At 38.0% G+C, this 18,670-nt stretch overlaps 1 non-coding gene across 1 annotated transcript; it reads left to right on the forward strand.

The window, feature by feature from the left end:
* Positions 1–4,696: 4,696 nt before the first annotated feature.
* On the forward strand, positions 4,697–4,804 carry LOC145561097 (small nucleolar RNA R71). The gene has a single exon (XR_014093678.1). It is a non-coding gene; the product is annotated as a small nucleolar RNA R71 (small nucleolar RNA).
* The last annotated feature ends 13,866 nt before the right edge of the window (positions 4,805–18,670 follow it).

Here is an 18,670-nt window from a genome sequence, read left to right on the forward strand (position 1 = left end):
ATATCACAAAAGGACCCGAACACTTGGACTTGAGTTTACCCGGAAACAGACGAAGCCTTGAGTTGAAAAGAAAAATCTTGTCTCCAACCTTAAAGATCTTGTTTCGAATATGTTGGTCATGCCACTTTTTGGTCATCTCCTTATATATTCTTGAGCTCTCATAAGCATCGTCTCTAAGCTCTTCAAGTTCATTGAGCTTAAGCAATCTCTTCTCATCGGCCAACGATAAATCCATATTGAGTTCTTTGATGGCCCTCAAAGCCTTGTATTCTAACTCAACCGGCAAGTGGCAAGCCTTTCCATAGACCAACCTATAGGGGTCGTGCCGATTGGAGTCTTGTACACCGTCCTAAGAGCCGATAGTGTGTCATCAAGCTTGAGAGACCAATCTTTCCTTGATTTGTTCACAATCCTTTCAAGAAGATTCTTGATTTCACGATTCGAGACCTCCACTTGTCCTTGAGTTTGAGAGTGGTAAGGTAATCCAACCTTGTGATGAACGCCATACCTCTTGAGAAGAGCTTGAAATTGCTTTTTGGCGAAATGGGAGACTCCATCACTAATTAGCACCCTCGGTACCCCAAACCTAGGAAAATTGATCTTCTTAAGAAGCTTAAGCACAACCATGTGATCATTGGTAGGTGAGGGTATGGCTTTAATCCATTTCGTCACATAATCAATCGCTACCAATATATATAGATTTCCACAAGAAGAAAGGAAAGGCCCCATAAAGTCTTCCCCCCATACATCAAAGGGCTCAACTTCCAAGACATTTTATAGAGACATTTCATCTCTTTTGGTTATGCCACTACTCCTTTGACACCTATCACATTGTGAAACGAACTTGTGGACATCCTTATGCATTGTTGGCCACCACAATAGAGATTAAGAGATTTTTGCCACCGTCTTATCAACACCCCCATTTCGTCTACATGGTAGTGAATGACAAAGCTCAAGAACTCCTTCGATTTCATGATTCGGAACAAATTTTTGAAAAAGGCCATCTCCACATTGTTTGAACAAGTATGGGTCGTTCCAAAAGTACCTCCTCACTTCCTTGAAAAATCTCTTCTTTTGTTGAGAAGAAAAATCCGGGGGAATGACTTCACAAGCAAGATAATTGGCAATGTCTGCATACCAAGGGCTACATGTTGAAGCCATAGCCATGAGAGATTTAAATCCTATCTCAGCATTGATTGGTACATCACTTTTGTTCTCAAAAGGTAGCCTAGACAAATGATCCGCAACGTAGTTCTCCGCTCCCTTTTTGTCCCTCATTTCCATGTGAAAATCTTGAAGAGAGAGAACCCAACGCATTAGGCTAGAGTCCTACTTGCATATTAGATGAGATATCGCACCGCAATATGATCCGTGCACATAATCACCTCAGAGCAAATAAGATAGGACCTAAACTTATCAAAGGCGAAAACAAAAGCTAGCATTTCCTTCTCCGTTGTTGTATAGTTCTTTTGAGCTTCATCAAGAGTCCTACTTGCATATTAGATGACACATGATTTTCCTTCTTTCTTTTGTCCAAGCACGGCACCCACTGCAAAATCACTCGCATCGCACATTAGCTCAAAAGGCAAGCTCTAATCCGGAGCTTGCACAACAGGATAAGAAATGAGAGCTTCCTTGAGCTTACGAAATGCCTTAAGGCAAGCCTCATTGAATTTAAAAGCAACATCCTTTTTGAGTAATTTGGTCAAAGGTTTGGCGATTGACGAAAACTCTTTGATAAATCTCCGGTAGAAACCGGCATGCCCAAGAAAAGCTCATACTCCCGTGATAGAAGTAGGAGGGGGCAATTTCTCAATCACCGAAACTTTGGCCGGATCAACCTCAATGCCATTTTTTGAAATTTTATGGTCGAGGACAATGCCCTCCTCGACCATGAAGTGGCATTTTTTCCAATTCAAAACCAAACTCGTCTCTTGACACCTTTTCAAAACTTTTTCATGGTTAAAAAGACAAGTGTCAAAAGACGAGCCACCAACACTAAAATCATCCATGAAAACTTCAATTTCTTTTTCAAGCATCTCGGAGAAAATGGAGGTAATGCATCTTTGAAAGGTAGAAGAAGCATTGCGTAAACCAAATGGCATTCTTTGGTATGCAAATGTCCCATATGGACATGTGAAAGTAGTTTTTCTCTTGATCGCTTGGATGGATAGGGATTTGGAAGAATCCGGAATACCCATCAAAGAAACAAAAGCAAGCATGGTGAGAGAGCCTCTCAAGCATTTGGTCCATGAATGGGAGAGGGAAATGATCTTTCTTGGTGTTTTTGTTCAACCTCCTATAATCAATACACATTCTCCACTCGGTCATCGTCCGGGTGGATATTTCCTCTCCTCTTTCACCTTTGATTATCGTCATCCCACCCTTTTTTGGAACTACATGAACCACGCTAACCCACTTGATATCGGAGATAGCATAGATGATGCCCGCCTCACGTAGTAAAATTTCTTTCTTCACAACCTCTTGAAGGTTAGGGTTCAACCTTCTTTGGGGTTCAATGGAGGTGGAATGATCATCTTCAAGATGAATACGATGCATTCATAAAGAAGGGATAATACCTTTGATATCATAAATGCTATGCCCTATCACATACTTATATTTTCTCAAAACATCAAGTAGTTTTTTCCAAATTAAGACCATCTAGGGTAGCGTTGACAATAATAGGGTATTTTCCCTCTTTATCAAGATAAGCATATTTCAAAAAAGGGGGAAGGGGCTTGAGTTCTACCTTGGGAGGAGGCTTAGAACTCTCCTCTAATTTCTCCTCCTTGGACTCAAGCTCGATCTCAACTTGTTGTTCAACCTCCTCCTTAGAGGATTCCTCCATTGCCATGACAAACTCTTTTGCCTCTTGAGAGTGGAACTCTTCTTTGCATGTTAGACCTTCTATCATTGGGTCTTGAGGCCTCATCACGAACCTCCCCAAGCAGTCTAGCTCCTCATTCACAACATCAACTCTATAGCATTTTTCAACCATGGGGGTCTTGAGCAACTTAGAAAACTCAAAGACAATGTTCTCTTCGTCCACCTCACATGTGATGGTGTTGTTCTTGCAATTGATGACCGCCCCCAAAGTTTTAAGAGCCTCACGTCCCTAAATCAAAGGAGTGTTAACATCTTCCTCCATATCCATCACTACAAAGTCACAAGGCACGTAGATGTGTCCCACTTGAATTGGAACATCCTCAAGCTCTCCAAAAGGTAATTTCACCGACCGATCGTCCAATTGAATTGTCTTCATTTTAGGGATCATCTCTATATTGAGTTTTTTAGCAATGGGTAGAGGAATTAAACTAAAACTTGCTCAAAGATCGGCTAAGGCGCCCCTAGCTTTCATGTTCCCAATTTTCACCGGAAAAGTGAAACTTCCCGGGTCTTTTTCTTTCTTGGGCATCTTATGTTGGACAAGAGCACTCACTTGATGGGGAAGGGTGATAATCTCATCATTGAGCTTCCTCTTGTTGGTGAGAATATCATTGAGGAACTTGGAGTAAGATGGCATTTGTGTCACAACTTCAAAGAAAGGGAGGTTAATGTGCAAATTCTTCATGACACTTAGGAATTTTGCAAACTTGTCATTCAACTTCCTCTCTGCAAGCTGACTGGGAAAAGGAACCGGTCCATCAAGATTTCTATCCTCACTAGGAATTGAAGTTGTCTTCTCATTGTCAAACTTTTTCTTCTCCAAACCTCCTTCTATCTCATCAACTTTTTCTTTCTCACCTCCCTTGTTTTCATTCACACTCTCCTCTCCTCCCTTCTTTTCCTCACTATTCCCCTCATTTGGCCCTTCATATGAAGTTCCCGACCTCAATGTGATCTCCTTGCATGTATTGGGTTTTAAGTTGTGAGATGGGTTAGGTTGTGGTTGTTCGGGTAGAGTTGATGGTGAATTGAAAGGAGTTCTCTCGTCCAATTAAGCTAGTTGTGAATCAACCATATTGTTGTGAGCTCTTATCTCTTGCATTTGTTACCCAAAAGATTGCATTTGCGCATACATCGCTTGAAGGAGTTGATTTTGTGTTAGCTTCGCTTGAGGTGCTTGTTCTTGATGATTTCTTCGAGGTGCTTGGGTTTGATTGTTGTACTGGTTGATCCTTTGATAGCTTCCTCTTGGGGTTTGGGATTGAGATGGAGGTGGATTTTGATATTGAGGGTTGAAGTTGTAGGTAGGTTGAGCTTGTTGGTTCCATTGTTGAGGTTGAGGTGCAAACCCGAGTGGTGGTTGTCTCCAAGCTACTCCACCGACGTTTCCTCTAAATCCCTCTTGCCTTGTGTTGTATGCCGCTACATGCTTGGGGCTCAAACTTACACAATAAGATGTATCATGGTTCGTTCCTTCGCAATTTTGACAAGAGAAAGAGTTAACTTGAGAGGAGCTTGCTCCACCTCTTGAACTTGCATTCACACTCGTGTTCAACTTGGAATGCCCTTTTGTTAGTTGATCAATTTGATGTTGTAATTGATCAACTTTCTCCTATTCGTAAATACCCCCTTTCTTTGGAGCATTTCTTCTTCAGCCTCCCCAAGAGTAATTCTTTGCTACCTCTTCTAGTGTGTCTTCAACTTGATTTTGAGGGATTTTGATTAATTGACCAACCGCCCCCGCATCCAAATTGGCTCTTGACATGGGCTCCAATCCGTCGTAGAAAAACCGCATGAACAACCCTTGATTGTACTCATGGTGGGGACACGCTTGCACCAACTCTTTGAATCTCTCCCAAACTTCACCAAGACTTTCATCGGCTTCTTGCTCAAATGATGCGATTTTCCTTCTCATTTCGGCGGTCTTCTTCTCGGTGATAAATCGCTTCAAGAACGCCTTTACCACCTCCCTCCATGTTGTGAGAGTGTTAGGCTTTACTTGTTTTACCCATTTCTTTTCTCGTCCGGTGAGAGATTGCCGGAAAAGGTGCATACGAATGTACTCTTGGCTCACTTCATTGGTTTGCATCATTGCGCACAATTCAAGGAATTGGTCCAAATGTTCAATAGGGTCCTCACTTGCACTTCCGGAAAATTGCTCCGATTGGACCATTCTAGTATATAGAGGATGGATTGAGAAGTTGGTTTCCGTGACGGGTAGCAAAATCCCTCCTGTGAGCTCATAATCCTCCGGATTTCCGAACTCACGAAAGAAAACATCATCTTCTTTTCCCGCCATTAATCCGCTTTGCAAACTTGAAGAGTAAGATTCACTCTCACTATCAACCATACCACCAAAACCTCTTCCCTCGTCTTGATAAAGCATATTGACTTCTCTCAAGGTTCGGTTGATCTCGTGGTCAATTTGATGTGAGGGTGCTCCTTGAGACCTCCTAAGCATTCACCAAAGCTAAGCAAACAATTAGCAAAGACAAGGATGATAAAACAAACAAAACAAAAAGAAAAGCAAGTAAAATGACTCTAACAAAAGCAATAGTAGACGCTAAACAAGCCGCTTCCCCGGCAACGCCGCCAAAATTTGATCGAGGGTTAGATAGGTCGTTAAGCTACTACCCTAATTAAATTAATTATTTATAAAACCTTGTAGACACCCAAATGTGTCTCCCCAAAATACCCTAACTCAGTGATGAATACCTTTCATATCATTTGATTATTGAACAAAGCGAAAGTGTAAAAAGTCTAGTGATGAGGATGTTATTATTAAAATATCTCTTCTTTCTGTTTTTGAAAATATTTCTTTTCTTACCTTATTTATGAAAAACGTGCATTCCAGTTTAGTTTGGTCCATAATAAGGGTCCAATAATAGTGTATTTGGATAGGGCTAGAAAAGAGCTTTCCAACGATATTTATAAGCCTTATTTTGACTTCTGAATGAAAAGATATAATAAAAACAAAATCCACAAAAACTGTTGTCCATCGAGTTCTATTTCGATTCGAATTCTGGTTCTATTCTTATTCTTCGACCCACTTTTTTCTTTATGAAAAGAGGCTATATCTCCCATTTTTCAATCACCAACTCTCATCAAGAAATTCTTGATTCTCTCTCTCTCTCTAAGCCTAGCCTTTTACAAACACAATTCCTCATACATTAGCACTAGAAACACCTAGCCAAGTTCGAAGTTGCCTTCGCCCTAGACGTGAAAGGTTTTAATTTCTGAGGGTTTGGTCCCTAATCTTTTTCAATTATTTAATTTAATTGTTGTTTATTATTTTCCTTGAAGTTACTAACGCGTGTATTCTGTTATTAGAAAGAGATACGAAGCATCCAAGTAAGTACTTTAATGGTTTAATAGATGTTATGATATAGAAATCATGCTTAGGTTATTATATTGATTCCTAGTATCATGTTTAGGATGTTTCTAGTATCATGTTAGGATGCTTTCTTTAGTATGTTATTTAGGGTGATTTGCTTATATCAATTATGATTTCTATGATGCTTCCTATTTTCTTTCATAATATTTATGATTGTTAGTATCATGTTAGGTTTAAAACTTGAATTTTTATTGTTCAGTGACATGCTAGGGTTTGTTATTAATCTTGTTAGTATCATGCCTAGGATCTTGCTATTCTTATGCTTTAACATGATTATTTTAATGATTATTATTATTATTATTATTATTATTATTATTATTATTATTATTATTATTATTATTATTGATTATTATTTTGTTGCTTTATTTAATGTTATTGCTTGATCATGCCTTTCATGTATGTTTAAAGGGAATTGGTATTTGTAATCACGCTTAATAAGATAATTAATAAACTTGTTTAAGGTTAATTTGATTATAACTCAAGTGATCGCCAATAATAGATTTATTTGTGCATTAATATTCAACCAACGTAGATAAACAGGTTTAGGGTAATCCTATTGATTGCATGTTAGTCAGAAAGCGCACATGAATACGATCAGAATAAAGTAGAGGCTTATTATTAGGGCATGTTCAATCTATTTTAGGTTGGATTTGTACCTTCATCTCCGAACTACCAGTCATGGTTCTAGACCTATTGGAGTTGACGATCTCCTGGCTCGTCAAGGGGTGTAACCTTCACCTCGTGAACGGTTTACAAGTTCCTAAAACTTGTTGGCGACTCTTTTGCTCTATCCTCTTTCCCTTTGGACACCACCGTACTTTAGTGTATGATAACAGTGGGGTTCAAGCTAGGGGTAATGCTTGAAATATTCCCTACAGTTTTTGGCGCTCCACTGGGGAGGATTTCTATTTTGATTCCTGAAATTTATTTCGACAATGATTTAGAATGAGTGGATGAGACTCGAAAAGTTCTAAGTATTTCATGTTCGTAATTTTGATTAACATTATTTTCATATGCATAAAAAAAGATCTTATTGGAAAGACCATCCGTAATGAGTTAAAACATAGGATTTTTACACGTAGGAAATTTGAGGAATATATTTCATAACTGGGATCGAAATAATGCTGCGCAAAACTAGAAAATTTTATCGAGCACAGAAAGCTGCTGAGGCATGTAGGAACTAGCGTCAGCAAACAAAGATTAGCGCCAACATTTTGACGTTAGCACCAGGCGACATCGTCTGTCGCCAGGCGCTAAAGCCAAAAAGTGGCGCTGGACTCTGTTTGTTGGCGCCAAGTTCTTCCAATATCGAGCCAGAAATATGCGTTCTAATTTTGACCAGTTTTTAGCACTGTTTGCTCGATCCTACTTTCTGATTGAGTTTTTCTCACTTTTCTGAAACCCATATGTGTTCTACATATGGACATAACCCTCTGGGAATTCATGCTCCATCTACCTGATTGAACGCTCTGAGCAACAAAGGGTACATCCGAGAATGTTGAATTCACAAAACCATGGAAGCGAATTTTTCTAAATTCGCGGTGTCTCATCCACTCTCGCCAACCCTTCACGGTTAGGCTTCCGCGCGGTGCATTCGAAAAATTAACCATGGACCCTCTATTGAATAACCCATATCCCGAACTTTAGAGAACTAGAGCCATGGTTAAGTTGCAAACTCATTGTATCATATTGTGACTACTTGTCTAGTTGTGCATTCTTTGCTTTTGCATACTCTGTATTTTTCCTAACCGTTTGTTTGACATGTGATTAAGCCTAAATAAACTAATTAATGACTAAAGGAATTTGTTTAATTAATTAATTAATTAATTTGAGCGAATAAATATGTCTAAAATCGAGTTATAGTCCCTTTAAGTTAACCCGGATTTTTATTCTCGTATACTGCACAAACGTCAACATGTTTTGGTCATAGCCGGAGTTCTAGGAAGAACTACGAGTCGTACAAACTATGGATCTGTAGCCCCGACTTTTATATTTAATTTGGAGATAGTTTCATCCCAATAAGAGTCACAGATAAAAAGTTATTACTAAAATACCACAGCCTGTCCAGTTTAATGCATATACGTGAAGTCTTAACTTAGTCTTTGCTTGAGTCTAGTCACATGGTCATGACACGAGTCTTAACATGTCACCTACACTCACTAGTTTAACACACACTTTGTATATGTCACCATGACCATGTCTAAGGTTCATGCATGAGTCGGTTTTTTCCGTCATTTGAGTTGGTAGTACATTCTATTCCTATTTTTTTTTCATATCTCTCCATCTACATCATCTTTCTCCATATAACAATATTCATTCTTCCCACCTTCTTCCATCCATGCTTGTTGAATCGAGTTTGAGCCATGTGATTGACAATAATAATAAAAAAAGAGTAATGATGAGACAAAACACAAGGCAAGCTTCTCACCAAGATTTCATGCTTTCTTCTTCTTTTTTTCAAACCTTTCCCCAATAAGTCTAGCATAGGCACCCTTTGTCTTCCTTAGATTTATTTCATAGGTTTTTTCCCCTTTAAAAAATGAGCATTTATTTCCTTCTATATGATCATAGCATTACATTGCATTTTAATATAAAAAAAAAAAATCCATGTCAAACTAAGCACCAGGTATACCAATGATTTGAGGCACCCCTTTGTAGCCACATCATATCACCTTTGACCCTTCAAATATGCAATAATCCTTTCTTGATACACAACTTTGAGCCTCATCTAACAATAGACCTTTCATTTTTCAACCCATATCTACCTAATCTTGGGATGGGAGGGTGTGCAACTTATGAAATTTTTAATTTCATAAAAAACTTGAGTGACTTCAAAAGATTAAAATAGCAAAAAATAAGTAAAAAATAAATAAAAGTGTACAACAGGGCAAGTGTTTCAATGTCATTGACATGAACATGTCTTTGATATGAACACGTCTCAGAGTGCGTCTCTTATCGAGTGCTCAGTACCGTGCCTGAGAAACATGAATGCCAAGTGAGTGATAGACCGCATGATCGGGATTGCCCACACTTATAAAAAAAAATATATGCTAAAGCAAAAAAACAGAGAAAAAGAGAGCTAAAAAAAAAAAAAGTAGAAACTCAAGCATAAAAATACAAATATTCCAAAAGCAAAGTTGCACACCTTGGGGGCTTATCTAGTGTCTTGAGCCTTTTATCCACTTTTTCTATAACCTTTAGCCTAACCACGTTACAACCCTTCAAAAGACCTTTTTGAGGTATACACACTTGTGCGAGGTTCGGCTACAGCTACGTTCAGCCTGATTCCTAATGGATACGTAGGCAACCTCACATCGAGGTGCGGCCGTAATAAAATGTATTCACATTCACATTCACGAATCATGATCATATCAAGGGATCTCCAATGCTCATCCCTATCTACTTAGAGCTAAACTTGGGGGCTTGATCCTTACATCATTAGCTTACCTAGTCTAAGAGTCACCACCATTTGACTCTTTTAAATAATAATATCTTTTTCCACACACTTAGCCCTTGCGGCCTAACTTTAGTGTCACTATCACAAATATCATGGATACATGACCAAATAGTCTTCCCCTTAGGAACCCTTTGTCATGAAATCTTAACACGGCATTGAAGCATGCCTTGTCATATCAAAATATCTCATCACTTGTAATCGTTATTGCATCACAAAGTATGAAGAGCCTTCGTGCCTAAGTTACCCAAATACTTTCATCATTGAGTCAACCATTGAGATAGCTTAGGCTGGATTAATCCTTGCACCTTGAGAGATAGTATCAAACAACATTTGACTAAGCTCATTCAACATGCATTCGAAAACTTCGATTCTTTTTTCCCGTCTTTCTTTTTCGGGAGAAAGTCGGTACCATCCACAAAAATGACAGAAAATTTTTGCTTTTTGCATTTTCGAGTCGCACGATCACATTACAATGCACTCACGAGTCATGTACACATTGAGTCATGTCGTCTTATCACATTGAGTCAACACTATGCACACACGAGTCACATGAGGTGAGTCGTCTTACCTTGAGTCATGACAAGTCAATGAGTCAAGCAACACTAAGTCTTAGGTCAACCCTAAAGAAAGATAAGCAAATTCCTATAGTCAAAGATATAAATGCAGGTGCACCCCAGCAAGCGAGGACATTCCTGGATTTTTTTCGAAAAAACCGCAAATATGCAACATGAGATTCCTCTAAGATAAGAGGAGTTACATAGATCAGTAAATTAGAGATGAAGAGCTTTAATTTACAAAAGATTTAAGCGGATTTGGTTTAAAGGAAACGACTAAGCTCAAAGTACGGAGCCAAACCAAGCAACAGCTGCAACAAGAGCATAGTAAGGAAGACCCGACTCCAGCACCAGGCGACAAGGCTGTTGTCTGGCAACAACATCTAGCGTCTGGCAACAGATTTCAGCGCCTGGCTCTAGATCCCAGCATCTGGCGACAGAGCCAATTCTTGACGCCAGAGATATTTCAGCAGCGACAGAGCTCGAAGCCTCTCAGAACAGCTATTTCGACCTCATACAACAATTTCGGGTTCCTTGGTACACCAGTTAGCCCCTATAAGCAAATTGACATGATTAGTAGTCGACTCGATTACAATCGTAGTAAGTGATTGACCTGACAAAAAATCGTCTCACTTAGCTTAAGCGCCTAAAACACTGGCTCATTACAAGCACCAAGGCATCGGTTTAAAAGAAAGCACTTAAACGACAATATTTCCAAATACGGATTGTCGCGCATTCTTCTTAAACGACAATATTTCCAAATATGGATTGTTGCGCATTCTTCTTAAATGACAATATTTCCAAATATGGATTGTCGCGCACTCTTCTTATACGACAATTTTTCCAAAAATTGGATTTTCATCCCCAACTGACAATATTTCCAAATATGGATTGTCGCGCATCTTCTTCAACGACAATTTTTCCAAGATTGGATTGTCATCTCTGGCAAAGTTTCCAAGCGTGGATTGTTGTTCTCCTTCTATATTTGGCATTTTTTTCCAAGTTCGGATTGTCATCGCTGACAAGTTTTCTAAGATTGGATTGTCATACACCCAGTTCCCTATGGCAAAATTTAGCAAAGGATTGTTGTAGGACTCTATTCATCATAAATTTCGGCAAAGGTTCCTCAACGTGGATTGTCAATCATTTCAGTAAGTGGAAAATTTTCCCGAAGTGGATTGTCAGTGGACTCTTTTTTGCAAATGTTCCAAGACGCGGATTGTCAATAGTGGCAATATTTTCCCAAAAGGATTGTCACATAGCATTGGCAAATTTCCAAGGTGGATTGCTTTCAAGAGTTATATTCCACGATTTGGATTGTCGATCGTAGCAAAATTCTTATGACAGATTGTTACGAAGAATTGGCAACTTTTCCCAAAAATTGGATTTTGGAAAATTTTCCGAGATACGGATTGTCGCTTCATCGTGGCAACATTTCCAAGGATGGATTGTTACGAAGCATTGACAACTTTCCCAAAATCGGATTGTCATAAATCATACAAGAGTTGTGTTGGCAACTGTTCCCAAAGAAAAGAGGATTGTCATCACAACAAAAGCACCGACATACTGGTTCACAAGCAGCAAAGCGCCGATGTACTGGCATAGCAGCATTAAGGATCAACAAGCAGTGATCTTTTCGAAGACTATCACAACGGAAATTGGAGGCAGATACAAGCGTAGCAATCTAGCAATCTTCAGGCGGTATTCTTTAGCTTGCAAAAGATCGTCAAAACAAACATCAGGATGACGTTCCCTAGCTTGCGGAAGGTTATCACAACAACAACAATGCAACAGCAGCAAATCGGTGACCCCCAGAGACGTGTGCTCGACGGTGCAAGATATGCGTTTCTTAACTCTTTTATCTATTTTAACTAACGCTAGTTTGCAGGTATCGGCGTTACAAGAATGATTTAGAATCGCAGAACGTTCTGAATCATTCTCCGTCCCTATCGATAATTTGACTTTTGTTTTGGAAACTTGCGTTTCTCCAAACTCGGTCAAAGTGGGGCTTTCTGTAGACACCCAAATGTGTCTCCCCAAAATCAAACCCAGTGATGAATACCTTTCATGTCATTTGATTATTGAACAAAGCGAAAGTGTGAAAAGTCTAGTGATGAGGATGTTTTTATTAAAATATCTCTTCTTTCTGTTTTTTGAAAACATTTCTTTTCTTACCTTATTTATGAAAAACGTGCATTCCAGTTTAGTCTGGTCCATAATAAGGGTCCAATAATAGTGTATTTGGATGGGGCTTGAAAAGAGCTTTTCAACGATATATTATAAGCCTTATTTTGACTTATAAATCAAAAGATATGATAAAAACAAAATCCGCAAAAACTGTTGTCCATCGAGTTCTATTTCGGTTCGAATTCGGGTTCTCTTCTTATTCTTCGACCCTCTTTTTTCTTTATAAAAAGAGGCTATAAGTCCCCTTTTTCAATCACCAACTCTCATCAAGAAATTCTTGATTCTTTCTCTCTTTATAAGCCTAGCCTTTTACAAACACAATTCCTCATACATTAGCACTAGAAACACCTAGCCAAGTTCGAAGTTGCCTTCGCCCTAGACTTGAAAGGTTTTAATTTCTGAGGGTTTGGTCCCTAATCTTTTTCAATTATTTAATTTAATTGTAGTTTTATTATTTTCCTTGAAGTTACTAACGCGTGTATTATGTTATTAGAAAGAGATACGAAGCATCCAAGTAAGTACTTTAATGGTTTAATTGATATTATGATCTTAGGTTATTATTTTGATTCCTAGTATCATGTTTAGGATGTTTCTAGTATCACGTTAGGATGCTTTCTTTAGTATGATATTTAGGGTGATTTTCTTATATCAATTATAATTTCTATGATGCTTCCTATTTTCTTTCCTAATATTTATGATTGTTAGTATCATGTTAGGGTTAAAACTTTGATTTTTATTGTTTAGTGACATGCTAGGGTTTGTTATTAATCTTGTTAGTATCATGCCTAGGATCTTGCTATTCTTATGCTTTAACATGATTATTTTAATGATTATTATGATTATTATTATTATTTTATTATTATTATTGATTATCATTTTGTTGCTTGATTTATTGTTATTGCTTGATCACGCCTTTCATGCATGTTTAAAGGGAATTGGTATTTGTAATCACGCTTAATAAGATAATTAATAACCTTGTTTAGGGTTAATTTGATTATAACTCAAGTGATCACCAATAATAGATTTATTTGTTTATTAATATTCAACCAACATAGATAAACAGGTTTAGGGTAATCATATTGATTGCATGTTAGACAGAAAGCGCACATGAATACGATCAGAATAAAGTAGAGGCCTATTATTAGGGCAGGTTCAATCACTTTTAGGTTGGATTTGTACCTTCATCCCCAAACTACCAGTCATGGTTCCAGACCTATTGGAGTTGACGATCTCCTGGATCGTCAAGGGGTGTAACCTTCACCTCGTGAACGGTTTACAAGTTCCTAAAACTTGTTGGTGACTCTTTTGCTCTATCCTCTTTCCCTTTGGACGCCACCGTACTTTAGTGTATGATCACGGTGGGGTTCAAGCTAGGGGTAATGCTTGAAATATTCCCTACATACCTAAACTTAAACTAAACTAGTTAGTGGCATGTAAAGGGTCGAACCACTAGGGAAGCACACTAATTCAACGTCAATAATCACTAATGCAAGAGTAAAAAAGGGATTGTTTTTTTTTTGTTGGTTATGTTGAGTAAGAACACTAAAACTACAAATAAGCAAGAAAATGATGATTTAAATGAAGGGAAAATGACGCTAGGGAAACGGGGGTGTCAAATATGATTAGAAAGAGGTAAATATTAATGATTATCATGAAACACATGCCAAAGAACAAAAGATTCTACCTAAACCATTCATTCTCATGCAATAGTCTAGGCAAATCAATGAAAGAGGTCTACACTAATAAGGATCATTCTCATGCATCATATTAGTTACAATCAAATCAATAGAATAAAGAAACACAATCCATAAAACTCCACTTTAATAACTCATTCTCATGCAATCATTTAAATAGAAATGATCTTAATCTAGTTCAAATCACTTTCATGCATTTAAACTAGAAAACATCAAATAGAGTGCAACAATAATCTCAAGCTATCAAAAATCTTGTCTTTCATCAATTTATGGCATCAGTTCAATCCAACCATCATCATTCATCCAATATCAACTCATATTTTCCACCCCTTTCCCCTAGCTAAAGGATTAGCCTAGAGAATGGATATTAAACCTAATATCAAAACTAGAAACAAACTCAAGAAACTTAAAACAAAACATGATTAAAAACAATAAAATTAATAACAACCAGATGAACTAATAAGATTAACAAAACTAAGCAACAATAAATGCAAATAAATAACGCTAAAGGAAAGGATTAGAGATTACTAAAGAAATGATTAATGAAAGACGAAAACTTTAATTCTTGCTTGATTGAAGATTACACTTGAGCAAAGTTGAATACAATAAGGAAGCTTGATTAACAATCTACTTTCTCTCTCTAGATTAGGCTAATATTCTATGGAATTAGGACTAAGTGTTTTTCATTACAAAGTGTCCGGAGTATATATATGTGGCTCCTCCAAAAGAAAGAAACTTGAGAAACAAGGCGCAAAGAAATCAGAAACCCAGCGGTGCGCGCCCGCACACAAAATATGGGCGCCCACGCAGAAGTAATGTGTGCCCTCTCAGCATATTGCATGGCCGCAACTTTGAGGGTACGGGGTAATGAGGCGCGCTCGCAAAATGAAACTGCGCGCCCGCGCAGCAGATCGCGCGCCTGCATGGAGGCCGCACAGTAGGTCGCACAAACTCTCTGGTTTGGCTCTGTTTCATCAACTTGGCTGCGCGGGTTCTGACAGGGCTGTGCGCCCTCACAACCAAGGGTGCGTGCCCGCGAAGTAGCCGCACAGTATCCCGCGCAGAACAGCTTGCTTGGCTCCTTGAAGTCCTCTTTCTTTCCGCATACAATACCTACAAAACACAAGCATGGAAATCAAAATAAAGAGAAGGAAAAAAGACTAAGAAAAAGGAAGATAAAAGAGAAAAGAAAGGAGGAGACAAAACTAAGTAAAAATGCTTAGAAAAGGGCCAAACAAGTGCAAATGAGGGGAGAATCCTTAGAGAAAAAAGGATAAAAGAGTGGCATAAATGCCACTCATCAGGAAGAGGCCTCGGGAAACTTGGATAACGACCTTAACCTGAAAAAATAAAGGAAAACAAGCAAAAAAAAAGGAGAAAATAACAAAATAAACTAAGAAATGCATAAAGAGATAAATCCAACTAAGAAAATGCAAACTAAAAGAAATAAAGAGTAAAATTACGGAAAAGCTAAGTAAAAGAGCTATAGAATAGCATGAATTGAAATTCACCTAAAAGGAACCAAATGAGTGCTATAAATGACACTCATTAGTCTTAAGTGTAAAAAAGGCAAGGACTTTATAAATGCAAAATTGTAAAATCCGTCCTCAGTTAAAGAGGCATGGACATTTGCTTTGAAAGAATCAAAAATGAAAAATGAAAAAGAATTGAATATAAGAAAAAACTCAAAAATATTTTAATGTGATTCTTTTCCCTTTTTCAAGCATTGAGGACAATGCCTCCTTTAAGCTTGGGGGAGAAGCGTTTACGCTTTTTGTAAATATGATTGTGGTTATGGCTTTGAATAAGCTTGGGGAGTTAGTTTGTTTTTGTTTGGTGATTGCTTGGTTATGAGAAGAAGGTTTGATCACCCTTTCCTTCACTAATTAGGAATACCGCCAAATTTTAAAATTTTAGCCTACCCTTAACCCTTTTTGCCCTTACATTACAACCATTGGGAAAGACCTTTCAACCTAGAGGTTGAGTCAAATTTTGAGGGAGGGAATTATGAGTTAAAGCCTACAGAGAGGGGATGCATAGTCAAGACTTCGTGTAGCCCAAAAATGTATTCTTTTCCACCTCTTTCGAGGAGCTATTGAGATGCTTATTAGAGGGAGATTTGAGACTATAGGGAGAACGCGGTAAGATCGAACAGGATGAAGGTGAATTGTGATAACTAGTTCTCTATGCTTAACATACTCTATGTTTCAATCAACCTCGGATATCTTGAAACGTGCATACCCCTATTGCTTAAGAACGATGTTTATTCATTTGAAATATGGTCATTTTGTAAAGTCCAATTCGTAAAGGTTTCAATTTTGTTTTTCTTTCTTTTACTTTCCTTTTTGTGGTTTGCCTCATGTATGTTGGTGGAGAGTTGCATGTTAAGCTCTTAAGAAACCTTTACGAGACCTCACTCGTCCTCAAAGGCGACTTTGGGGTTTAAAGGGCTTGTTGTAGCTAAAAACAACCGTGATTCCTACGTTAGTGAGTCTTAGTGTATATTTCCGTCTTATGTCTTTCTTTTTCTTTTGGAATAAGTCTTTCATCCTTATTCTTTCTTGCTTTGTTTTGCTCGAGGACGAGCAAAAGTTAAGCTTGGGGGAATTTGATGAGTGTCATTTATGGCACTCATTTGGTTCCTTTTAGGGTTAATTTCATGTTATTCTATAGCTCTTTTACATAGCTTTTCCTTAATTTTACTCTTTATTTCTTTTAGTTTGCATTTTCTTAGTTGGATTTCTTTCTTTATGCATTTCTTGGTTTATTTTGTTATTTTCTCTTTTATTTGCTTGTTTTCCTATATTTTTCAGGTTAAGGTCGTTATCCAAGTTTCCCGAGGCCTCTTCCCAGGTTTGGCATTGATTAGGATGTCTAATGTTCTCCATTTGAAGCTCAAGCATGGAGAAGTGCAAGTTCCTAAAGTCCTTGAGCTGTGCATTCTAGTCGTGGGGGCATGATTTCTAGTGTTGAACCCACAAACATGGAGTTTAGAAACTGCAAGGTCTCATGTTTATCAAGAGCATTAAGAGGAACGTATGAGGAGCATCGGCATGATAGGGAAGAAGGTTGTCCTGTTCCTAGGCGCGGCCGCGCGGCGTAGTGGCGCGGGCGTGCCTCTCTCGGGCGCGGGCGCGCCTGTCTGGGTCTCTGTTTCGTACCCAAATTTGCACGGCTGCGCTCTCCCTTATAGTTGGCCGCGCCTATACGGGTTTATTTGGGGACAATCTAACTAACTTCTCTTAGTTAGTTTGACTATATATAGATTTGCTTTCTATTTTTAGAGGAGAGGAATTTTATTCAGAAATTAGAATAGAATTAGAACTAGAATTTTAGAGAGAGAAACTCTAGATTGTAGAGAGAGAAGTTCTTGATTGATGATTGAAGATTGGTAATTCTAGAATTTTCTCCATTGAATTGAAGCAAGTTTGTATGAATTTCTTTTACTTTAATGCATTCTTTAGCTTATCATTTCAATCGTTTGTTGATTGTTCAAGTTTGAATTGAATTTGAGATTGAATTAGTTTTATTGATAGGATGATGATGAAATTATTGATTAGCTTAGTTTTGATCTTGATTTCAATGGATTGTGAGTAGTTCTCTTGCTAGGGGAATGGTGAAGCATATATGAGTAATAGATTGATGCTAATTGGGGGAAATTGGTTGATTGATTAAGTGCATGTGTATGATTAATTGAAGAGTAGCTAACTTTGATTGTTACACTAGAATGCATTGTAAGCTTGCATTGATACGGAAAATTGATTTGTTGCTTACTTTTGTCTATTGAGTAGGTTTGCAAGGTTCCTAGTTAGAGTCTCTCGTAGTTGACGCTAGCTTGACCTTTAGGAGATTAGCCTACCTTACTCTCTTGATTGCTTAATTGATTTTCCCTCGCAACACTCGACTTAGTCATCTCCAATCCCAATTAGCTATATCCATTCCGAGTATATGCAGATCCTAACCCTAGTGCTTGATAAATTTGATTTCATTTTGATTGTTTGATTGTTTGGAATATACACACCTCACTTTATTGCTTCGAAATAGCTTAGCCTTGACATTAGCACTCACCTCCCATTCCTAGTGGTTCGCCCCTCAGCTCGACTTACTCTATGCTTGGTATAGAGGTGTGTTGAGAGATTACAAATTTTATATTGACCAAGGGTAGATTAGTTTTCAACGACCTAGTCTCCACCCTAGATCACATGAGAATAGGAATTTCCAGTCAAGGGAATATTTTTGGCATCATGATTATGCTTTAATACTTGTTTTATGCTTTGTAACCACGATAGTAGGTTGTATTCATGATTCAAATAATCCTTCTAGCTTGAGAGAGTAGTTGGGTGCTTTAGATGACTTCCCCTACATTATCCCCTTAATTTATCATTGTTTGCACATGCTATTTGTGATTTGTGACGAAGTTGAGTGATATATCCTAAGCCCTAGAATTCTCTAATTACTGTTAATCACCCCTTTGTATTAGTTGATTTCAATTAGTATA

Source organism: Chenopodium album, chromosome 9, assembly GCF_948465745.1.
Source record: "Chenopodium album chromosome 9, dcCheAlbu1.1, whole genome shotgun sequence".
Lineage (NCBI taxonomy): Eukaryota > Viridiplantae > Streptophyta > Magnoliopsida > Caryophyllales > Amaranthaceae > Chenopodium > Chenopodium album.